The following is a 24,148-nucleotide window of genomic DNA, read 5'->3' on the forward strand; positions in this document are numbered from 1 at the left end:
ATTCATTGCTCCACTCGCTCAGTCAGTTTGACTACAACGGCCACACAGTGCACACTCACTCGATGGCACCCACCGCCCCCACTGGCCAGCACAGTGACGTTGTCATTGCTCACGCATGTGCATTCCAGTCCACTCTCCTGGGCTGCCGGGTCACATGATGTCACAAAAACCGTCTCATTCTATTGACACTGGCCGGACTTTCTCCGGACGGAGCCTGGACATCCGGGTAAAGGTGTCTCGTGAGCAGCCAGGAGGGTGGCCCTCCCGTGCTGACGCAGCTTGAACTGAAGGGGACACGTGGTGTGGGCGGCCACAGGCGGCAACTGGAGCTGGGGGTGATGCTCCAGTGTGTATGTAACTGGGGAGAAACTGCAAAAAGTTGGAAGTCGTCTTAAGAACACCAGCCATTTTTGGCGAGGACAGTGGAGGGGCAGAGGAGGCGACATTCTGTGAGAACGAGGGTCCGGACAGAAAGGGGGGCGACCAAGAGCAAGACGAGAAAAGCCGTCAGAGGCAGGGACAGGGGTCAGCACCCCCCCCCTGGGGGTCGCCCGTGACCGTGGGGAGACGGCCACGGAGACGCGGTATCGCCTTGTTGCGACTCGCAGTGACTCGAGCGTCTCGGACGCAGGGGGGCCAGGCGGGGGCAGCAGGAGCAGCAGACGGGACTCGGAGCCGGTCTCTCCCCACTCCGAGGGAAGACCTCCCGTTTTCTGCGGGACCCTCCTCTTCCTTCCGGGTCTGCCGCGTGGCTGGGCCACCGGGCTGCGGGGCCAGCGGCCAGGCGGGGACCCTGCCCTCCCTCTGCTGCCGGGAGTCCCGGCGAGCTGCAGCTGCCAGGGGCCCCGGAGGGATGGGCAGGGAGGCCGGCAGGCGCGACCTGCATCCGCTCGAGAGGAGTTGAGAACAAAACTGCTCTTCTCACGTCCTTGACGAGCCCCCGGAGTCCCCCCCCATCCCCCCCCACTGTCACCGTGACGGCCCCCCTGGCAGCGTGGTGTCAGCGGCCTGAAGGCGCAGCGCCAGCCGAGCCGTCTTCTGCCTCCACTCAGCCCGCGCCCTTCTCTCCCTGCCCCCGACCCCTGTGACCGCTCCCCCGTGGCCCCGCGGTGAGGCGGGCTGTCGGACCATCCATCTCCACTCCGAATGCGCAGTGAACCCTGGTGGGGGGCCGCAGGACGCGGAGGATGGACCTGCCAGTGCAGGGGGGTGGGGGCCGGGGTGCTGCGTGCTGCAGCGAGACCTCGGCGTCTCACCCTCCGGCTCCCCACGTTCGGTGCACCCGCCTGGGTTTACACGGGGCGCACGGGGCCAGGACAGGGGACGAGACCCTCACGCCTGTTGGGGGGTGGGTGGCGGGGTTCCCGGGGCAGCCTGGCCTCTGAGCCCCGGCGCCAGCCCGCGGGTCAGGACCGGAGCCAGGGCGGGCGTGCAGGTGGCGACCTCCGGTGCCCGCGAGCTCCTCGCTGCCCCTCCGAGGCCCTTCTCGCCCACCCTCCGGACACAGACTCTCGCCTCGTGACAGCGCGGCTCGCGGAGGTGCCCTGTCATCCCCTCCGCCCGGCAGGTGACAGCAGAGCCGTGCAAGAGCATCTCCGCAGGGGGAGGGGCGGGCACGGCGTGTTCTCGGAGCATCCAGACCGGGAGGGAGGCCGCCGAGGTCGCAGACCCGCCCGGCGGGCGCAGAAGGGGGAGGGGTTCCACACGCGCGCGCGGTGCGCGGTCTGCGCGCCCTGGTGCTCCCGCAGCCCCGCCCCGCGGCCCGGCTGCCGCAGCCCCGGCCTCTCGTCTGAGCACCAACTCGTGTTTAAGACTCAGGGCGGCGGCGGTCTTCGTGATTTATTCCATTCTGTAATTAGACATTATAATTTGATGATCTCCATCAGACTTTTAACTTTCCTTTAATACGAAATGCTCAATAAATAAAGGTACGCATTCATCCAATCATAACACATCATTTGAGCTGGGTTGCTAGTCTCGCTCTGAAATAACCGGACATCTGCCCAGCGGTGGCGTGGTGTCCGTGTTTCCCGGGGGGCCCCTCCTCCCCAGCGTGCCGGCGCGCCCCGAGGTGCCGACGGCGGGGGGCCGGGGCTTGGTGACGGGACAGACCCTCCTCGGGGTGCTGGGTCCTGGCGGTCGGCGAGCGGGGGGAGGGAGGTTCAGGGCACAGGGCCCCCGTTCGCGTGCACTGCCAGCTGTGCGCGAGGGCGCGTGCTCTGACCCTGGGAGGGCGGCAGTGGTGCAAGGAGACGCGTGCGGCCGCCTGGAAGGGGAAGCCGCGCGCTGCCTGTGTCCTCGGTCTCCGCTCGTGTCCCGCCGCGTGTGCGGGCGAGCGTGAGCCGGCTCCCGAGGCAGGAGGGGGCGGAGGAACGGCCCCCGTGTCCGTGAGACACTCAGACGATTCTGCTCAAAGGGAGAGAAGGAATCCGTTTGCTCCGCTGGTAGCTGAGCGGAATTTCAAGGTGGATGACATGGGCCGCGTGGAAAACAGACCGGGAAATGGAGTCCACGAGGGAGCTGGGAGCTGTGTGGGCTCGCGGCTGGCCCCCCCCCCGCCCCGTGGGTCCCTGTCCCGCACTCGCTGCCTCCAGCCCGGCTGAGGGGACACCGAGCAGTTGCACGAGCTCCCCATCGGGGAGCGGGGAGGAGAGTCCCCACGCGGGAGGCTCCCCAGGACTCGGGTGGGTCTGCGTTCCTGTAAAAGCAGCGAGGACCGTATTTCCTTCCACACGAATGTGGACACATGGTCCGACACGTGCTCTGAAGATGGGACAGCGTGTCTGCAGCCGGCTCCGACCCAGCCGATCTGGGACAGACGGGCGCGCTCCGGGCCGCTCTGAGCCCCAGCGGCTCGCTCTGTCCGAGGCCCCGCGGCCCGGTCTCTGGCCACGCCCCCGGGTCTCTGGCCACGCCCCCGGGTCTCTGGCCACGCCCCCGGGTCTCTGGCCACACCCCCGGGTCTCTGGCCACGCCCCGGGACTCTGGCCACGCCCCCGGGTCTCTGGCCACGCCCCGGGACTCTGGCCACGCCCCTGGGTCTCTGGCCACACCCCGGGTCTCTGGCCACGCCCCCGGGTCTCTGGCCACACCCCCGGGTCTCTGGCCACGCCCCGGGACTCTGGCCACGCCCCTGGGTCTCTGGCCACGCCCCGGGACTCTGGCCACGCCCACCGACGCAGACTCACGGAGAGCCTGTCGCCCCGGCTTCAGGCTCCGGTTCCAAGTGCCGGGCGGCCCCCGTTCCCAGAACAAACCCGCCCCCGCCCACTTCTGCCGAAGGAAAGTACCGTGCGTGTAACAGTTTGTGAACCCGTCAATTCTGATGCCTGTCACTGCCTCTGCTGCTTTTTGTTCCACCTCTCTCTTCCACATGGGCAAACATATTTCCCTTCGAGGACTTTTTTTTTAAATTCAGGGAAACAAACAAAAAGTCACTCCAGGAGAGATCGGGCGAACCGAGAGGGTGGGGCACAGGGTCCCGCCACATTCGGTCAGAAACTGCGGAACTGTGGGCCGGGGTGCGAGTAACCCGCCCATCGTGACGTGGGCGAACGCGTCGGGGGAGTCTTCAGAAACATTCACTGAGGCCGCACACAGCCTCTCACAACGACACCAGTTGGCCCACTGATGCCGATGGGCTCCCAGGACACTCTCCCAGCGGAGGGGGAAGCCTGGACTCCAAGGGCCCCCCCTCCAGAAGATCATTCCCGTTCTTTTGGGGTCCTCCCTCAAAACTGCATCCTTTGAATCGCCTACCAATAAATTTTATAATCTTATCTGTGGAGTTCTTCTACGTCTGACGTTAGATTTATTTTAATAAACATGTTTAACATGTTTGTCCCTAAAAAGATACCTTTTTCAGATTATTTATTTTGCTGGCTAAAATTTAATTAATTTTATACGGAATTTTATTTCAGCAACTCACTAGCCTCGCGTTTTAATTGTTGCAGATTGTGGGGAGAGTCTTGGATTTTCCAGACACACAGTCACCGCAACAGTAAATAATATTGTTTCCGTCCTACATAATCGTATCTCCTGCTTCCTTTTCTCGACTTGTCTTGGCCGGAACTCCTAGCAGGATGTCAAACAGAAGTTGTGATGAGCAGGACACCAGTCCCGCTTCTGGTCCCCAGTGTCTGCGTTCCTGGATGCGGGGGCGGCAGCCAGCCGCACGGCCCCTGCGCCCCGGACCGACTGCACCCAGGGAGACGCATGTTTCTGCTCAGCCACCACCACCGGGGAGCTGCCCCGCCCTGCCCCGCCCCGCCCTGCTGCTGTGCGCTGTGCGAGCCGGGCCCCTGCAGGCAGCTCTTCTCGCGAACGGAACCGGTGGGCACGGCGTCCCCACGGTCCCGGACTCGGGGCAGCCTGAGGTCAGCGCGCAGAGTCCCCCAGGAACTCGGTCCCCGTAAACCGCCCCTCCCAGCCTCGGGCTCTGGGCTCCGCCCGCCCTCTGCGTTACCCTGCGTTTGCCCTCTGTCACCCCATCTCAGAGTTCAAGGCCGTTTCCCAGTCCCCTCGTCCACCACCGCTCGGTGCGCAGACCACAGTGTGGCCGCCTCTGCAGACCTGCTCCCAAGCCCATGCCCGTGGGGACAGGCGTGGGTCCGTCTGGCTTCCCCTCCCGTCACACCAGGGTGACCTGGTCCTCCTGGACCTCCCGAGGCTCCTCCCCGGGACGGTGCCGGCCGGTGGACTCTGTCTCCCCACGGCTCCCCGCAGCTTGGACCCGGCTGGGCCCGCCCCAGGCTGCTCTTCTCGCTGCCGCCGCCCCAGTGCAGCCGTGCGGCCTCTGCGGCCGGCTGGGGTCCGCCCGGCTGGGCTGCCGCCGCGCTCACGGGCCGCCTGCCCTCCACGGAAGCTGTCCTGTTTTCAGTCAGAACCGTCTGTCATGAGACTGAGACGCATTCACGAATGGGCACCAGGACCCTCCCTCAGCGTCGTCTGACTCTCTGCTCCGTCTCCCCGAGGCCTCGTGGGGCAGCTCCCACGGGACACCGCAGGGGCCCGGGGGCGCCTCCCCAGGCGGCAGTGTGGCGATGACCAGAGCGGCGGGGACAGTGGCTGGTGCATCCCCCGGCCCCGTCTGCTCCAGGGGGCACGTGGCCCTGACACCGCCCCCTTCCACATGAGCTCTCCCCGAGTTGTGGCCTGAGGCCTGGAGCCCAGGGAGGGGCGGGGTGCGGGGAGGAGAGGGCGCCGCCGTGGCGGAGGCGGGGAAGGGGGCTCCTCCTGTGAAGGGTTCTGTCGTCGCCGATGTGCGCCGGCCTCCGTCGCCGACCCTGCACCCCCCAAGGCCGGCCGGTGCCTGGGCTTTGCTTCCCGTCTGCAGGCTCCTCAGCCTCCGACTGGCGTGGCCCATGGGAGCCGCCGTGGATGAATCGACCGGGGAGTCTGGGATTCTTGAGGACGCTCATTTGTTCAAGATGGAGGCGGCTGTCTCCACGGGAACCAACCCCTCTCCCTCCCCCTCCCCCTCCCTGGGCAGGGAGTACCGGGGCAGCTGTGGGGGGGGGGGAGGCCGTGGGCAGGGGCTGCCCCGATGCAGGGCCCCCCTGGGAAGACGTAGAGCCCCCCCCAGGTGCAGGGCATCTGTGCTGGGCCCCACCCCCCGCTGTTTCCACGTCATCAAGACCTGTTCCGAAAGGCCACCACGGGGACGTCGGGTTGTGGCTCCTGGACTGTGACCACCACCCTGCCTGCTCTGATGACCCCGCCGTCAGCCCGAGCAGCTTTCTGGGAGACGCCGCAAGTTCGGCTTCCCTCTCTCTGTGAGGGAGCGTCGGCCGAAACGCCGGGAGCCCCCACAGCGCTGGAAGCCAGGAGCAACGGTTGTGCCCTGCGGTCCTGGGTGGTGCGCGGTGGGGCGCCCCGGGCGTCGGGCGGGCGGGCGGGCGGGCACTGGAGGAGTGTCCGCACCCTCTCCTGCGTCCCGCCCTGCCCCATCGGACCCACCGGCAGCCCAGCAGCACCTCCGGGTCCCGAGAGCCGAGGCCCAGGGCAGGGACCACGGAGCCGCCCCTTTGGAGGAAGTGCGAGCGTCGGTCCCGGAAAAGCCCGGCCCACCACCCCCCCCCCTTCACCTTGGACTCCAGGCAGACAAGACGTGTGCCGCGTGGCTGAAGCCAAGCCCGCTGGCTCACACAGATCGCTGACCAGCCAGGGTTTAATCACACAAGGAACCGCTGGCTTAGCTGGTCCTCCCGAGACCTCCCCGGGTGACGGGCAGATCAGCGTGGCCCAGCGACCGGCCTGCAGATGGTTCCCCGTGGGGCCCTGGTGGGTGTGGGCTTCTGTGAAATATCCCACTAAGCTCCATGGAGGCCAGGAGCCTCTGGCCTATGTTCTAGTTCTGTCCAGGGCATACTGCCCTCTGAGAAAAGCCACCCGTGGCCGCTCGGAGGCAGGCGGTTGCTGGGGGGACACTGAGCCCCTCGCTCGCTGCTGCAGCCATCGCGCACGGGGCCCCGGGGCCACGGCGAGGGAGCCCACAGCGCAGACACGGGGGGCCCCGTCACGTGGACCTGGGAGCTGACGCCCCGGTGGTTAGGGAAGCAGGAAACGGCTGTGTCCCTCCGCGTGAAGTGCGGTTCTCAGACCTGGGCATCAGGCGGACACTCGGCTGTCGTTGGCCAGTGAGCCCTGCGGGCCTCGTTGACCTTGCTGGGCGGACCTGGTCCTCACCCGTGACCCCAGCTGGGTGGGACTCAGCGCGGGGCGAACACAGAATGGGCGGGGCCTGGCTGCGTCGGCCGGAGGAACCTCCTCCCCTGAGCACATGGACGGGGTGGCCCCTCCGCGCTCCTCCCCCCTGGGGCCTGCGCAGCTCTGTCTCCATTGTCTCCGCCCAGCCCAGACGCTGGGCTGTGCGGGTGCCGCAGAGCCACCGCCAAGCGGTGACAGCAGCGATCACTGAGAGCCAGGTCGGGGCAGCCAGCGTGGGGACCCCCTTCCCGCCCTGCACAGGGTGCGGCTGCTCTCCCCAGCACAGGGACACCCGCTTCCCTCCCCAGGGGGCGCTCGCGGAGCCTGGGCACCACGGAAGGGGGTCGAGGGCACCTTCGTCAGCCTTCCTTCCCTTGGGACGGCCGGGCGGCGGTGACGAGTCGGCCCTGGTGACAGCCGGTGCGCAAGAGAAGGAGTCCTGAGGACAGGAGGTGACGCGTCTGCGATCACGCAGCAGCTGGGGCAACGCCACCCTCCCAGACCCCGAGTCTCGTTCCCCTGCCCACGCATCACCAGAGGCCGTTTCTTACCAGCCTTCGAGGTCTGCAGGTCCCGTGGGTCTCTGGTCCCAGCAGGGGACGCGGCCAGTCTGCCCGTCGGGCTCGGGCTGTGGTGACGGGGGTCTGGTCACAGCGCCAGCCCGTCCGTCCTGACCGGGGGCCGCGGCTCCGGGAACAAGCGGCACCTGGACAGCGGCCAGGCCCTCGGGGCCCCGAGGACCAGACTGGGCTCGGTCTTGGCCCACGAGCCGCGAGAAGCCGGGGACGCGTTTAGACGCGGACCGCTTGCTTGGCTCCGCTGCGTGTCATTCCCGTCGCCGCGTGCCCTGCGGCTCACAGGGCGGGAGGCCCTCCCCAGGGGGCAGAGTGCGGGCAGGGGACAGCCGCAGCGGGGGGCCGGCAGCGGGGGTGGGGGGGTCAGGTGAGGGTTTGCAGCCCCCGAGGGGGCCGGAGAGGACAAGGCGCTCTGTGTCGGCTCCCCAGTGCCCTTCTTTGGAGAGCAACGTAGGGATCCAGCCTCCTGTCGTGAGGGGCCCCCGTCCCCGTCCCCCCCCCCCGCCACCCCCGCCAGCCCTCCGCTTCCAGAGGCCCTGGAATCTAACTTGGAAAGTTTTCCAAAGAACTAGCGTGTCACCTTCAGGTCTGTCATTTCAGCCATACACACATATGCGCACGCGCACACACACACACACACGTGTCTTGCTTTGGCCTTAACAGCCTGATTTTTATCTTTTAAATTCGATGCTTTGTCTGGGTCTGGGGTGCAGGCGAAATACCGACTGTAACCCTGCGACCTTTCTCCTTAGTTGTGTCTGATTTCTAAACTCGCCGCCGTTTCTTCCCCCGACTGCAGCCCGCTCACGGGTCCTCGCACGGTGGGAAAGGCTGGAAGAGTCGGCGGGGATGGGGGCGCGCCTGGGCTCTCGCCGCATTTGGGAGCCCCGTTTGCCCGGGAGCCGGGACTGCGCCGGGTGTGGCCTCCAGGACAGGATGGCGTGTCCTTTCCAGGGCTGCCCACTGGGCGTGCCGGATGGCTCCGAACACGGCCAGTGGCTCTGAGCCGTGACGTCTCTCAGAGGACACACCCTGGCCTCTTTCTCCGTGTGCGTGGCAGCACCCCAGAATCGCAGGGAAATATTCACGCAGCGTGCAGTCTGGACCCCGCAGCCCTTAGCCGCGCAGCCGCCAGGCCTGGCCGCGCTGGGACGTCTCTGCGCAGCCGGGGACCCCGTGCCGCGCGCCTGCCTGGGTGTGCGCCCCGTCGTCTGACTCGCCTTTGCCTGCGAGACCGGCACGCGTCTCTGCCAGGAGAAATGCAACGGCCCGAGAGGCTGACAGGCCCACCTTCCCGGGCCACCTGCTCTCCCTGGAGCCCGCGGGTCCACTGTGCGCTGGGCGGGCCCCCGCGCTGCCCCCCCACTTGCCCTTGGGGGCTTCCAGGTGGCCCCTCTAGCACGTCTCTCGGCGCGCCGCGCGGACCCTCGCCTGCGACACCGCCCCTCGGTGCGCTGCGTTTCCCAACAGAGGAAAGACGGTTTAAAAGCCAAGAGGACGTCATGGTATCGGGCCAAAGCCAAGTTCCGTCCAAGCCTCTGAACTCACAGGAGTTCAGGGGCGGGGGTGCTTCCGGGGTCTCGTGTGCGTGTGTGTGTGTGTGTGTTTTGGTGGGGGACAGGCCCCGGGCGGCCGGGGGCGGCCGGGCTCACAGCTGAGCTCGCGCCTCGTGAGCAGACGTGTCCTGAGCGTGGCCGCGGTGACTTCTGTCCACGCCTGGGCCGGGAACCCGCTCGTCCGTCTCAGCCCAGGTCCCGGCCACAGCCCCTCGTCGGCAGTTATCTGAACGTGATTTCCTCCCTTCTGCGGCGATCCGTCCTCTGGTGTCATCGGGCCAGGGGATGCCTGGCGAACACTTCAATGCAGGAAATGCCAGCCTCCTTCCTCCAAAACCCGTTTCGCCACCTCCAGGAACAGCTCTGCGCTGGGACAGCAAAGACGCAACCTTGCCCAAAAGCCCGGTTTCGTTCGCCGTTTCATTTTTTTGTCTTTGCTGGTTTCACCTGGCGGTCACAGGTTATGGACGTGCCACGGCGGGCAGAACACAATTCGCTCCATCACGCTCTGTTTGGAGGTCCCCGCCCGCAGACTGGCCGCGGCAGTGTTTCTCTCTTGCTGCAGACGCAGTCATTCTGGCGGACAACCGTACGTGCTGTGCTCTCCAACGCACACTGCTCTCCTGGAGCCGTGGTCGGTCAATATGTTCCCTGGGTTTTCTTCGCATGTGAGTCAGTCCGGCCGGAGCAGAAATCGTTTAGACAAATTTATGGCTCAGGTCTCCGGAGTGGATGCACCCGCGTGCCCCCCCCAGGGCTGCCCGCCCTGCTGCCTTCTGAATCACGGCGCTCACGGGGCCGGGCCTCCAGAAATCATTCAGGGCCGTGTGGACCGGCCCCCTCGCCTCCTGCGGAAGTGTCTGGAAAGTGAAATGACGGCTGCACGCATCATTTTCATTTTCTTTTCCACCGACGTGTCTCCCACAGACACCGCAGCGACGGAAACGCGGGTGTCCGACCGTCACCCGCAGCCCGGCAGCCCGGCCCCCCCTGGAGACACACCTGCCGGGTTCCAGCTGCGGGACGGCCGCCCCTGCCCCGCGCCGACGGGAGCCCCGTGCGCAGCGGCCTCACGCTGGCGAGGGTTCGTTCTGGTTACCGGGGTGTCGTGCACACACAGCAGTGCGTGTGCCCCGGGAAAAAGTCTGAATCTGACCCGCCTCTGGGTCACAGCGTGCAAAGTTAGGGTTCATAGGCCTGTATTTTTAAATGAAGTCAGACCTGGGCTTTTCCAGACTGCGGTAGTGTTGGACTCCCTGATTTCAGCATAAATGACCAAGCGTAAAAATTCAGTCAAGGTCAAGACCCTCTCTAGAGCTGTGACATAATGCTGACTCTTTACCACGTCAGAAAGGGCTAAATGATTTTGGGAACTCAGACATTTTAAAATAATGAAGTATTTACCGAATGGTGCGTCCCCCCCACCCCCCAGGGATGAGTGCTCTGTCTTTGACCGACAGTGTTCCCCCTTCGCGCTGAGCGACGCCGGCCCCGAAGGGGCCCCACCCCTTCCAGAAACACTGGGGTGCACGGGGAGGGGGGAGGGGAGGGGGCAGGGGGGAGGGGGAGGAGGGGATCACCCAGGTGGCCGACGCCTGTCTCTGCCAGCTTCTCAGGGTGACAGATGGGGGCGAGAGCTGGACGCCATCACGCGGGGCAGTGTTTCACCCTGACGCCCCCGCTTGGGGAACCCCAGCATCCCCCGCTCGGGGAACCCCAGCGCCGCCCCCCGTTCCCACAGCCGTTCTCCATGTCTGAGCTCGCGGCTGCTTCCCCCGGGTCCGTCGTCCGTGGTGACGTCGTCTGAGGGGACACCCACGGCAGGGCGAAGGGGGGCTCTCGGGGCTGAAACACGATGTCCGGCGGGACGAGTCCGCAGGGGCGGGGGGACCAAGGGAGGGTCGGGCAGGGAGGTGCCGGGGTCCGATGCCCCCCCCCCCGCGAGTCCCCCCGGGGCTGCTCTGTGCTCTGCCCCTTCATTCCCACGAGCCGTCGGAAACCCGGGCACGTGTGTGGTGTCTGTTCAGCTTGAACGGGGTACGTGCCCGAGGCTACGGAGGGATGGGTAGTGGTGTCCAGCGCCTGGCCCTCAGACCTGGAGCGTGGAGTTCGGGCGTGAGCCCCTCCGGGGAGGGGGGGAGCGTGACCCCGGACGCCCCCCTCTGGGGCTGCTGCGTGCAGCTCCCCGGTGCCGCAATTAGAGGAGGAGGAGGAGTGTACCCGCCGCCCAGGTGACCCTCCGGTTCTGTCAGCTCCAGTGCTCACTCCCACCCGTCTTCCACGTGCCAGCAGTCCGCCGTCTGCGGGGTCAGGGCTGCTGTTCGCCACGGCGCCCAGGCTCACAGCAGCCACGTGGTCAGACGGAGAGAGGGCAGGAGGCACAGCGGCCGGTGGGCGCACTGACGACCGACGAGGCTGGGGGGCCCTCAGACCAGTCGGGGGGGGTGTCATTCTGTCTGCGTGGTTGCGCGTACGCAGAATGCCCAGTCACCGGGAGCGAGACAGCGCTCAGGGTCGCGGCGTCTCGTGGGCGGCCCGTCCGCAGCCCCGGGAAGCCCGCTGTCCTCCATCATGGTCACCACGTATGTCGTGTGTCCGCCTGGCTTGCGGACACCCGTGCGGCACCCCTATCGCCTGACAGGGAGAGGCACACGACCTAACGTCAACCACGCAAGCGACACGGACATCACTGCCGGCGAGCGTGAAGCCCACGGAGGCCTGAGGGGGGGCCACACGAAAAGCGTGAGAAGAAAGGCGGGCGGCTCTCGGAGCCCATGCGACCCCCGGCGGACCCCCGCCCCCGGCAGACAGCAGGCAGCCAGCGCGGCGAGCTGGGCCACGGCCTCCCCAGGTCCCCACGTCCCCGGAGCCCCGGGAGCCCCTGCAGGCTGCACACCTAGGTCTCCTTCCTGGGGGTCGCGCAGCAGCAGCACGAGGCGCTCCAGGGGGAGAAACCTGGGGCAGGCGGAGGTCCCACGGCAGGGCCGCGTGTGGGAAGGGCACTCGCCGCGGGTTCGGGTGCGGGCTGGTGCATCTCAGTGCGACTGTGTTTTCCCAACAGGCCAAGCACCCTGTGGTCGTTTCCACACGGTGTTGACGTGCGCGTTGACTGCACTCAAAGCTGTAGCCGTCTCAGCTCAGACGCGCCTTTCTGTCTGATATTCTCTCTCCATGGGCTTTCGTTTCACTTTTATTGTTCGTCACTGGACTACACATAGTATGCCAAAATCTCCCATATTTCAGGGGGAAGTAAAGGCATTAAAATAGATCCTAACCTCAGCAACTCCACAATGTGTTCCTTTGATTTTTTTAAAAACCAGAATTATACATTCACCTAGATTTTAAAAATCTGCATGGTTTTGAGAAAAAAATACCAGACAGGTGTTTTATCCTCAGAAAAAGCCACTTTCCATGTTTAGTTAGTTATTTATTCTGCTATTTATCCATGGATCTGATCTTTGCTACTACTTTTGTGGATCACATTCCCAACCTCTGTTTCTGGTGTTTCCTGCCGAGATGTTACCGAGTGACTCTCCCCTTCTGGGCGAGGATTCGGTCTCCTGTCCCCACTCTGGACCGAACCACTCCCCCACCCAACTTCCAGCACCGGGTCCATCAGGATTTGGAGAGAAATCACCCTGGGCCCACTGCTCCTCCCCACGGAAGGACCACTCACCACGGAAGCTAACAGGTGCGATGACCACCGGCCCTTCTCGTGCCATATTTTTGTCCGCTTTCACCGAGAGGCAGTGATGATCTTATTCCTTATTTTCCCAGTGTGTTCCGATGGCTGGTTCAGGCCCCAGCTCTCCCTGGAGGACAGTCTCTCTGCCAGGTGGCCTCTGGGCTGCCTCTGCCTCTGACACCCTTTCCGGAGCACCTGGTCCTCCTGCCGCCCTGGACCGGCATGGGCTGGTGTGGAGACCAAGATCTCCCTCTGGGTTGTCGCAGGGCAGCCACTCCGGGGAGCTGCCCTCCCTCACCCTGCTTCCTGGGCCCACCCCCAGCCCTGTCCTACCTGGGTCGCCACTCGAGTTTGGGCGGGGCTGCACTAGAAAGGACTCGGAAGAGTAATTGTTGACACACCTGCCTCAGGGCTGCACTCGGCTGCGCGTAACACAAAATGTGACCTGCAGGGCGTGACCGGAGGGTGCGGGTTTGGGTTTTGGGTGCACTTGGCAGGCATCGAGAAGGCAAGTTCAGGCCGGGTGTGGGGTCTGCTGTCGCCAAAGCCCCTCCCCACTCTGACGGTGCTGTCCCTGGCCCTGCTTCTGAGCTCACTTCTGCGTCCCAGGGGCGAGGAACAGACACTTCTAGGACAGGACTAGCCTAGTCCTGTCCTTTCCTTCAGGGGGAAGGAGACCTCCTCGCCCCTCTGCCCCCAGCCCCACGAGGTAGGTGGCAGAGGCTCCTGGGTGCCCCCTGAGGGCCTGTCCGTGAGGAAGGTGGGCAGGGGGGTGCGGCCAGTGGGTCCACTGCAGCTGCGCGTCTGTGACTTAGTCCGTGACTGACGATTCCCATGCTTCTTTATTCGTCCGATGGGAGAAAAGGCTGGAAATCGCCTTTCCCCAGCATCTTGCAGGGGAGTGGACTTCTGGTCAGGATGGAGGCATAGGTAGTCACGGCCCATCTCCTAGCGTGACCACAGCAAAGATCACAACTGGACTCCAAACCACTGGCACCCAGAATGGCCAGAAAACTGAGCTGTGTGGAAGTCCGACAACTCAAAGGATCGAGGGATTCACATCCACCCAGACGAGCAGGAGGGGCAGGGATGTGGAGAGGCACAGAGAGGCCTCTTGCAGATGTGGGGATGTGGAGGGAGCAGGCCCACACCCGCCGTGTGGTGGGTAAAAATCAGGAGTGGTACCTCAGGGGTGAGGTCTCAGGAGCGGGGGATCCCAGCCCCCACCAGACCACCCAGCCCGGGGTTCCAGGGCCAGGAGGACACGTCCCTGTAACTTCTGACCACACAAACCAGTGAGGGCTGGGGTGGTTGGAAGAAAACAGGAGGACTCCCAGGAGTGCTGGTAAAGGGCCCGCATGGGCTGAGGACTGAATGCAGACTCACGTCACCTGGGCGCCAGCATGGGGCACCAGCGGCGTGTGGGGAGAAGTGACTGACACCAAGGCAAGTGCTGGGAGACAGCTTCCCCCCCAGCAACACTCCAGAGGCCAGGCAGTGGCATTGTCCCCTCTCTGAGCCCTCCCCAGCAACAGCCACAGGGCAGCGACACCATGTCAGAGACTCTGCCAACCTGGTTCACACGATGGGTCGCATCCAATCAGCTAAGGCCCCACGACTGACCAGTGAGCTTTTCCACAACAGGCCACGCTGCTAAGACAGGGAGGCAAAGCAGCTCAACCTGGTACATGGAAGCAAACACAGGGAGGATGCCCAAGTGAGCACACGAAGAAAGTTCAAATGAAAGAACAGAAAAAAACTCCAGAAGAAGAACTAAACAAGATGGAGATAAGCAGTCAGTCAGAGGCAGACTTTGAAACATTGGTTACCAGGACGCTCAAGGAACTCACTGGGCACCTCAACAGCATAGAAAAGACCCAGGCAGAAACGAAGATGACACTAAGTGAAACAAAGGAAAATCTACAGGGAACCAGCAGTGGCATGGATGAAGCCAAGAATTATATCAATGATGCGGAACATAAGGAAGAAAAAGGCATTTGATCAGAACAGCAAGGGGAAAAAATCCAAAAAAAGAATAGGTTAAGCAGCATCTGGGACAACTTCAAAAGCACCAACATTCGCCTCATAGGGGTGCCGGAAGGAGAAGAGGAAGAGCAAGAAATTGAAAACTTATTTAAAAAATAATGAAATAAGACGTCCCTAATTTGGTGAAGGAAACAGATATACAAGTCCAGGAGGAACAGAGAGTCCCAAACAAGATGGACACATTGAGGACCACGGCCAGACATGTCATAATTAAAATGCCAAAGGTTAAAGATGAAGAGAGAATCTTAAACACGGCTAAAGAAAAGCAGACAGTTGCCTACAAAGGAGTCCCCATAAGGCTGTCAGCCGATTTCTCAAAAGAAACCGTGCAGGTTATTATGGACTGGCAAGAAGTATTCGAAATGACAAGGAGCCAGGACCGGCGGCCCAGATGACTCTCTCCAACAAAGCTGTGATTCAGAGTCAAAGGGCAGGCGAAGGGCTTCCCGGACATGATGACGCTAAAGGGTTAGGAACGCACCATCTCCCCTCATCGTCCCGACGATGCCATCTTTTGAACTGCTCTTTCGAACCCGCATTTCCTCAAGGTTCCTGGGGTTCCCTTTTCCCTTGCGTCCAGGCCCGTCCTCAGACGGCTGCAGACGCCCCCACCCCCCACCTGAAGCCCCGGGTGATGGGCCCTCCCCCTCCTGCAGGGGCCTCCCCGTGGGGCGGGCCGGCCGAGCGCCTGCGCAACTCCTCCGGACTTTCTCGTTCTTCTCAGTGAGCAAGCCCACAAAACTCCACCTGTGGGGTCCAAGTCCTTCTGCCGTGGCTCTAAGGAGGAAGTCCGGGGACTGCATCCCTCAGTGCCCCCCCCACACTGTCTCAGCTCGGGGACTGCCCCCCCCGGGGCTGGACGCTCGCCCACCCCCGAAAGGGACGCCTGGTCCCGACGGCTGTGGGAGCCCCTCAGCTTCGCCCGCCCGCCCGCACGGCGAGCACACGATCTACAAGGAGCGTGGGTGCTTCTCAGAAAGGCTTCCAACGCTGCCTCTAACCTCAGCCACCGCTGTGCCAGCCTCCAGGGCGTGTGACCCTGCCTTCCCCGGCACTTCTGGGGTTCCGTGGCCCGTGGCTGCCCCCTCTGGGCGCCCTGCAGATGGGGCTTAGCCGTGAGGAGCGGGGACGGTGACCAAAACCCACACACTCTCCTGCTCCCACGACGTCGTCACCGTCACCCTCCCACCGGTTTCCCCGGTCTCGTCTCCTCGGGTCTGGGCTGTCCCGTCACCCTGTGCTCTCGCACCTGCGGGCTTAGACAGGAACCGGTCACGGCCGGGGCCAGTGCGCTGGGCCGGCCAGAAACGTTCATTTGCTTTCTTCTGGGTGATGCCCCTCCCCGTGCTGAGTTGTCCTGAACGTCATTCGAAACAGTTTTCTTAGGTTGTGTTGTGACAGCCGTCATATCAGTGTGCATTTAAAAAATAAACCCCAAATGGGTGAATTTTTGTGTAGCCATTTTAACACTGGAGATGGAAGAAAATACGTAACATTTTTGGCATAGTTACACAGTCCTGGGCACGATCAGTGATTTTTTTTAAAAAGATCTTTATTTATTTATTTTTAGAGAGGGAAGGGAAGGGAGAGAGAGAGAGAGAGAAACATCCATTTGCGGTTGCTGGGGGCCGTGGCCTGCAACCCAGGCATGTGCCCTGACTGGGAATCGAACCTGCGACACTTTGGTTCGCAGCCCGTGCTCAGTCCACTGAGCTCTGCCAGCCAGGGCGAAAAGTTCAATTCCAAAGAGCATCCATGGTCTACAATGTCTCTCTGCATATATGTGTGTTGACGTTAGTGAGGATCCCTAGAAACCCACGAGAATGTTCTTCCCAAGCCCCCGACCTGCACCGGCATTACCGACGCAGAGAGCTCAGAGCAGACCCTGGGAGGAGCTGGGAGGGGCCGGGAGGGGCCGCAGGAGGCGGTCTGGGACGGGACTGGCCAGGAAGCCAAAAGCCTCCGGAGCGCAGGGGGTTGTGGGCAAGAAGATTCGAGATGAAAGTAGGGCCCTCTGGCTCCCTCTGGCCCTTGGGCTCTTCCCCCTGGAGGACGCCTGGACGGTGCCGCTGCCCGCGCTTCCCCACAGACAGTGCCCTGGGTGGAAGGAACCGGGGCGCAGCCCAGGGGTGGGGGCCAGTTACCCTCTGGGCGTCCAGAGGGGGTGGCTATGAGGCAGACGCCGGCCACTCCCGCAACACGGGGCGGCTTCTGTGTCTGACGCGGTTCGGGTTTGTGAGCTGACCCCGCAGAAACGACGTAGGTATACCAACCAGGGGAGCTCGGGGAGCTCGGGTGCTCCGGAGTGAGCCTTGATGGACGGGCTCAGGCGACGGACGCCTGTGGGGAGCGGTCCTCCCCCCGACCGGGAAGCTTCTGGGTGAAGACCCCTTTCCTTCCCCACCAGAGCTTCGCCCTGGAGCTCGGCCGCGAGGGGGGCGGTGGGGGGGGCGGTGGGACCCCACCCGCTGTTCGGTAACGTTATTGTTTCGAGCTCGTTAGCTTGTATCTCAGGCCGGGAAACACGTAGGTCCCTTTTGCTCCAGTAGCTGGGATCGTGCACGACTATCGGGCGGACGGCGTGACGATGAAAGACGTGACGCAGAGACTCCAGACGCAGGACGACTCCGATGGGGGGGGTCAGGGGTCCGGGGGGGGGCTCGCCGGGAGCCCGGGGGGGTTGTGAGTGCGGTGGGCTGCCGCCTGTCCAATGAACGCCGTTCTGCTTTCGTGAACTCTCAGGTCGTGTTCCGGAAATCGCGAACTTGGAGATGAGACAAATATCTCCTGTAGATTCTCTTCGTTGGCTGGTGATCATCTAAACCCTCAATTCTCCGAATTGCATTGGGGACACCTTATATTTTTGCCAAAGAACGACCAGCTGTGTAAAATCGGGCCAACTCCGCAGAAGCACCGACTCTCTGTACAACCTGAATGCGGATGCGTCAGGCCCCATGGCTCTGGGCCCCCCCCCCGCCCCCGTGTCTGCCCACAGGCAGCACGTCCGTCTGAGCCGCGCCGACGCGACCCCAGGAGCCCCTGCGAGGCCCTGATGCGGTCTGACCGGCCGGTTCTCGGGCCACACAGCCCAGTCCCCCCCCCCCGTAAGTGCGCCCCCCTGGCCAGCTCTTCTCCGCGACGAGACCCTGGGCTCCGTCCCGCCCCTGGCCCCTCGGTGCCGTGCACCGGGGGGCCCTTCGCAGAAGTTCTGACTCGCCCGCCGGAGCGAACTCCCCGTCCGTCGTGGTGCTGTCATTCACACTGTGACAGAGTGTCCCTCCTCTTGCACGTGTTGTGCCTCCGGGGTTTTCGCGGCCTGGTGGGGAGTGACGCTCCGCACGGGTCCCGGCTCGGACCCGGCCACGCCTGGGTGCCGGGCGTCCGCCACCCGCCGGGCCGCAGCGGTTCTCTGTCCGGTGGGCCGCCGTGTCGGGCTGGCCTGAGGCCCCAGGCCAACCCACCACCAGTGCACACGCGGTTCAGAGTCCGCCCCCGCGTCCGGGCAGGTGACACGGACAGACGCCCCGCTGGCGCCGACAGCCCCGCCGCCCGCCTCGGTGGGAGCGAGGCCGCAGGCCACTGAAATCCGGAAACCCCCGGGGGTGAAAGCCACGCAGGGCCCGGCGTCAGGCCCGGACGGACGGGGGACGGGCCGGGTTAGTCCCCTCTGCCCTGGACTGGGCGACGTCCACCCTGAGACGGGTCTGCGTCCCCGTTTACTCCCTCTCGCCGACCAACTAATTCACAGAGACGAGCTGTGGACCCCCAGCCCGGAGAGGCTTCCGCCTGTGCGGCGCACCCCCGCGGGGCAGCGGGCCGCCTGTGAGCCGTGGTTTGGCGTCAGGCAGCGGCAGCCCCCTTCGGGGCAAAGCGTCCCACCGGCCGGTGCAGTTGCAAACCCCAGGGAGATCGGGAGCCTCCGCGGCCTCTGGGCCCCGGTCCCTGCGGCCAGAAGGGGTGTCCCTGCTGCCGGCCACTGGCTCCGCCGTTTAGGAAACCCCAGTGCGCCGCGCACGCCCACGACGCCGCTGCAAGACGCGGCTGCGAGGAGGCCGCCTGGCTGGCGGCTTCCCAACGGACCTGCCCCCCCCCCCCCCCGCCCCCCTCCCCCCCCGCCCCCGCCCCCTCCCCCCCCGCCGGGCTGTGCAGCCCCGGCCTCTCGGGCTCTGCGGCCCGGTGGGCCGGGGGGTGGGCGTCCAGCAGGCAAGGCTGGCGGGCCCGTGCCAGCACCAGCGCAGGAAGGAGGCCGCTCCCTGCAGCGGAGCCCGCGGGCCTCCCCCCCCCCCGCCGCCGTGGGGAGGGCACCGCGTGTCGTGCTCAGCCACGCGGCCGCTGGCCGGGCCAGGGAGACACAGCCGCGGCTTCAGGCCCCGGAAGCTGCTGAGGCAGCGCTGCGCCTGTGTGTGCTTGCACACGCGTGTGCACGGTGCTCGGCCATCTGCGTGTGCCCTGCACCCAGCGTGCAATGCCTGTTACAGAGGCGCACACCCGCGTGAGAAACACACTCGCGTGTGTGGACGTGTGATTGGAAATGCCGAGGCCTACTGGCACCCAGACCTGCTGATCTCCCTCCCGCTGGGGGGCGGGGGGGCGGCCTGGGGCCCGAGGGAATGGGCGTTGCCCTGCTCCATGCAGAGAGGCCGTCGGCGTGCACACAGCACGGACGAGGCGGGGAAGCTCACAGGACGCAACGCCACACGTGTGTGTCTGGCACGCACACGCACACACTTCCATTTTGGCTTCGTTTTCACAGTGAGTCTGGAGTGTTTTGAAATAGTGACGCATCCTGTATCCCGGGCCTCACACAGGGCGGCGGGCCTCGCCGTTTGACCCCCACGCTCAGTCCTCCTGCAGACCGTGTCCTGCGGACGTCTCCACGGGGACGCCCCGTCCTTTACAACGAATGCAGAGGCGCCCCATTGTCCTGCAGGCTCAGCCCCGGGCCGCCCCCCCGGGGAGCTGCCCCCCCTCCCGGGGAGCGCGGCCTCTGAGGAGCCGTCCCCTGTCCGCAGGGCGGGCTGTCTGGGGAGCTCGGGGCGACCAGGGCCGCAGGGACGCAGGAGAATCCAGGCTCCCATGTTTTCCCGTGTCTGTGAGTGATCTCTGTTCTTTGCTGCACAGAACATCCGATGTGGTGCCCAATCAGCGGAGGAAGCTGCACAGACGTCACCGGTTCTGTGTGTGTGTGTGTGTGTGTGTGTGTGTGAGAGGGAGAGCGAGAGAGAGAGGGAGAGAGAGAGAGAGGGGAAGGGAAGAGCGAGGGATGAGGGGGGAGGAGGAGGGGGGTGAGGGGAGGGGGGGGTGAGGGGGGAGGAGGAGGAGGAGGAGGGGGGAGGAGAGGGGGAGGGGGAGGAGGGAGAGGGGGGAGGAAGGGGGAGGGGGGGGAGGAGGAGGAGGAGGGAGGAGGAGAGGGGAGGGGGAGGGGGAGAGGGGAGGGGGGAGGAGGGGAGGGGGAGGGGAGGAGGAGGAGGAGGGGGAGAGAGGGAGAGGGAGAGAGGGGGGTCTGCACCAGGGCAGCCCCATCGATTTCGGGTTCACGCGGCGGCTCAGGGCGGCAGGGAGGCAGGGCAGACCCCATCCCAGGGACAGGAATTACTAAAGGCAAAAAACCATGTAGGAGCATAGTTTCACATAAAATCCTGCATCTATTACCTAAAGGAATCAAAAAGAGGAAACTTCAACCATAAAACTGAGATTGTTGATAATTCATAGTAAACTGTATGGGAAAAGTAGAATGTATAGAATTCAGGAAAAAACAACAACCCAGTTTTAATTTTAAGCTATTTTTGATGAGATGATAATGGTCTAATTTCCAGAATGCCTTTTTAAAAAAACAAAACAAAACAAAACCCTGAAAAATTTGGCAGAGATATTGAAAAGATAGTTTTTTTGAGGGCAATCTTAAAGCCATGGCTGAGAATTTTGAAAAAAAAAATAGCCAGAGATTTATTTTTATTAGATCTGGTTGGGTTATTGCATCATTCGTCAGCCCCCAGCTTTCTATTCCGATGCTCTGCGTTGCGTAATATCTGGGGCACAGGATCAGGCTGCCCGGGCGCAGGGGGCGGAAACGGGTTCCTCAGAGGCTGCCTCTCGGGTCCCGCTGGGAGCCCGGGGCCGGGGGAGGGGGCAGGGCGAGCTGTCCCCGGTCTGCTGCCGGGCGCAGAGAGGCTGTGGTGGTCTCCTGGGCAGCCCGAGGGTGTCGCTGGCCCCGTGACCCCAAGGCTTGCCCGCTGCCCCTTCCCCCGAAACAAAGCTGGAGGTGAGTGCGGTTCTGCAGCCACGGGCTGGTCAGGCTGCAGCAGGAAAGGACGGGAGTGCAGCCGCCTGTTCCCCTCTCCTTGGCCACACACACGCACACACGCATGTGCACACACACGCACACACGGGCACGGACGCACACTCCGACCCCAGCCGGCCGAGGGGAAAAAGGGCGCTACCTTTTTAAAAGGCGAGCGGCTGCGAGCCATTGTTAGCGAGGGCTGTGTCGAGCACTCCGCCAGACGGGCGGCCGGGCTCAGCCCCAGCCCCGCCCAGACATGTGCCGTGCCATTTTCATTTTAATCAGCCGCTCAGGGCGGCTGCTGATTCATTTTGCAGGAAGTCCCCCCGGGAGCCGAGGTGGACGCCCGAGGCGGGCGAGAGGCGACGGCATCGGGGCCGACGGGCAGGGCGCGGGCGGGGACGGCAGGAGGCAGGGGGCGGCCGCAGCCGCGTCCCCGGTGTCAACATGGCCACTGCAGCCCCGTCCTGAAACCGAGTCCGTCACAGGGAACACACGCGAGGGAGAGAAAGGGAGAAACTGCCACAGCTCGTTTCATTACCCAGCTACGCCCCCGACACACACACACACTCACACACACACACACACACACACTCTCCCCAGAACGGCTGGAAATGCCGGCTTTCTGCACAGTCGCTGTAAAATGCAACCTATATACGCACATATATTTTATTTACCTGGTAACTGGCTGGGGCGGATACCTGATTTAGCCGGAGACTTTGATTTGTGGGATTGACAACCTTATTATGCAGTGAGCTTATTATTGATATTATTCTGCTCTCGGTTGCCATGGCCACCTTGTGAGACACATTCAATTTTCTCTCTTCCATCATCATTATCCATGAGGCCATCTGTTGTGGAAAATGAATTCAGCCTCATTTGCATGACTGATAAGCAATTTTTTTTATCTATTTAACAGAAGGTCATATGCTGGGGATTTGGAGCTCGCGAAAAAAAAAATGTGGAAAGAAAGCGTCTCGGGAGGCTGAGTGGGAGTCTCGCGTGCGGGGCTGCGTGCGGAAGCGGAGCCGATCCCTCAGGCCCGGGAGCCTATCGCGGGCGTCTGTGGTCCCTGCCCGCCCGCCCGCCCGGCGACACTGCCCCCCCCCCCCCCCGAGCTGCCGCTCCCCACGCAGCGAGAGCCTTGCCCGCGGTCTGTGCGCAGCCCCGGTTGTTTTACTCGTTGGTGGTGGGTGTGCTTTCATTTTTTGTTCTCCGGACTGTGGGCTTGAATGTCAGCATCCACCGAAGACACAAGCAGCCCCCCCGCGTCTCCGTGGCGGCACGTTCCGCGCCGTCCTTCCGGCGGGCGGAGGAGCAGGGCTCCTCTCTCTGGGCGTTTCTGAGCCGGCACAGTGCCCCACACTGAGCGAGTGTGACTTGGGAGCGGTTGTGGTCATGGTGTGAGGTATGTGGTGTGCCTGGGGTTAATCCTGTGGAGGCAGCGGACAGGGGCTGTCTCTCCGTGGTTCCGGGGCTTTGCCGCAGTGGCCATTGTCTGCTGCATGTTCTCGTCCCTCTCCCAGCGTGGCCGGGGGCTGCAAGGCTCCTGAGCTGGAGGGCTGGTCACCCACAGAAGTCTCTTGCTAAAAGCAAAGTGGGTGCTGGGGTGCATGCCTTAAGCGAGGTGTTGTTTGTGGAAAAAACTTGCTGCATGAACGGAACTCGGATGCTGTGCAGACATTGAAACAGGAACTTCCCGGAGACGTTGCCGGATTACTGGGCATTACAGATGCAGCGTGTCCCTGATGCAGAGCCCGTTGAAACATTAGATATCTGTGGCGTGATGATGTGATGTTTGCCTGACGGGAAGAAAGTTGACTTACGTTGATTCAATAGACAAACTCCAAGTTTTTTTTTTTACCTGTAATCTCAATGTGTGAAGTTCATAATAATGAAACAACATTTAATTTATAACAGGAATGTGTCTTTAATATGATTTAAATTAATAAACTAAAATCCAAGCTGCAAACTGTAGTTTCAAATCCTGAATTTCAAGATTTATTCTAAACCAGAATAAGGCAGAGAATGGAGAGGTAAATATTCATGTGGCAGCTCCTCAAAACACAGAACCTCCACTTTGAATGCAGCACTGGTTTAGCCGTGACAATTTCTGTACCACTAAAACTATGCAACCTATAGACTTTAAGTTATTTATTTACTTAGAGTAAACACATCTTATAAGAAGAGCTTCTTGTTTGTGTTGTGTTTTTAACTGAACAGAATTCACCTCCTAGACAGAAGTGCCTACGCCCCCCCTTCAGACATAAGGGGTCTTCCTAACTGTTCAGTGTCACAGAAGTGACAGCTCCACAGGCCTGTGTGCCACGGTGACAGAAGTGCGACTAGTTTAAGGAGAACAAGTGGCGTTTGCCCAGCGAGCCTTTTCCGTAGTGCAGCTGCACTGCATTGCTGCAGGTCCTCACCCCTGGAGAACTTTGCACGCAGGGGCGGTTGCATGCTGTACGTGGCATTTAGCAACACGTTCCAGAATAAAGAAAGTTTGTTTGTTCTGCCTGGCCTCAAGGACAGTGTCTCTCCCACCTCCCCAAGCATCGTCACGGGACGGGCTGCCGTTCTCCCTGGAGCTGAGCTGCACTAATAAGTTTCCCTTACCAACGCCGTCAGACCACGGCCGACGTGCTTGTGTGACAGTTCTCACTCGGTGGCACTTTTAACAAGTCCTGACACCGTGTCACAGGCTTCACACAAGTGAGAGCAGCTGTTATATAATCCTTCCCTTTGTAACCAGCCACATGTCTTGCATTTTAGCTGGAGTCTCAGGGAAGTAGTTCTGTGTGGAGTACTGATGCCACACTCAGAAGGTTAAAAACAGGAAAAGCCTGATCGTCTGGGAAGACTGTGCGCAGTGACATCCCTTTGCTCCGAGGACTCTGGCTCGGGCAGCGGCGGCGTGGTCCCCGGACCCACGTTGTGACCCGAGAGAGTGAGCCCCTGCCTCCCGCCCGGGGCCTGTGGCCTGCGGACGGGTGGGCGAAGCAGGGCTGTCAACTTCTGAGACGCCTAGGAGGTGGCTCGGTTGATTCCCCCCTCCCCCCCCCGTAAAAAAAAGTTAATTACCAATCTTGGTTGGATTCTTCCTCGCCTCCCTGACATTGACTGCCGCTAATTCACTGATTAATCTCATTAGCGTGATTATCGCAGGATTTGGAGTTGGCGCCCATTGTTCTGCAGCCGGTGCAGTGCCGCGCGAGCACTCGCCGCCTCATTCAGTTGCGCTGCGATTGTCCCCAGGCTGGTGGAGGGAGCTATTGTGAGCCCGGCGGCTCGCCCT

General features: G+C 62.8%; 1 protein-coding gene across 1 annotated transcript in view; it reads left to right on the forward strand.

The window, feature by feature from the left end:
- The first annotated feature begins 22,189 nt into the window (after positions 1-22,189).
- MYT1L (myelin transcription factor 1 like) overlaps positions 22,190-24,148 on the forward strand; it is a 321,839-nt gene continuing 319,880 nt past the window's right edge. The window contains exon 1 of the mRNA XM_045844646.1: positions 22,190-22,261. The gene's annotated coding sequence lies outside the window, so the exon portion shown is untranslated. The remainder of the gene's footprint in view (positions 22,262-24,148) is intronic.

Source organism: Phyllostomus hastatus, unplaced genomic scaffold (assembly GCF_019186645.2).
Source record: "Phyllostomus hastatus isolate PE091 unplaced genomic scaffold, TTU_PhHast_1.1 phas_contig_402, whole genome shotgun sequence".
Classification (NCBI taxonomy): Eukaryota; Metazoa; Chordata; class Mammalia; order Chiroptera; family Phyllostomidae; genus Phyllostomus; species Phyllostomus hastatus.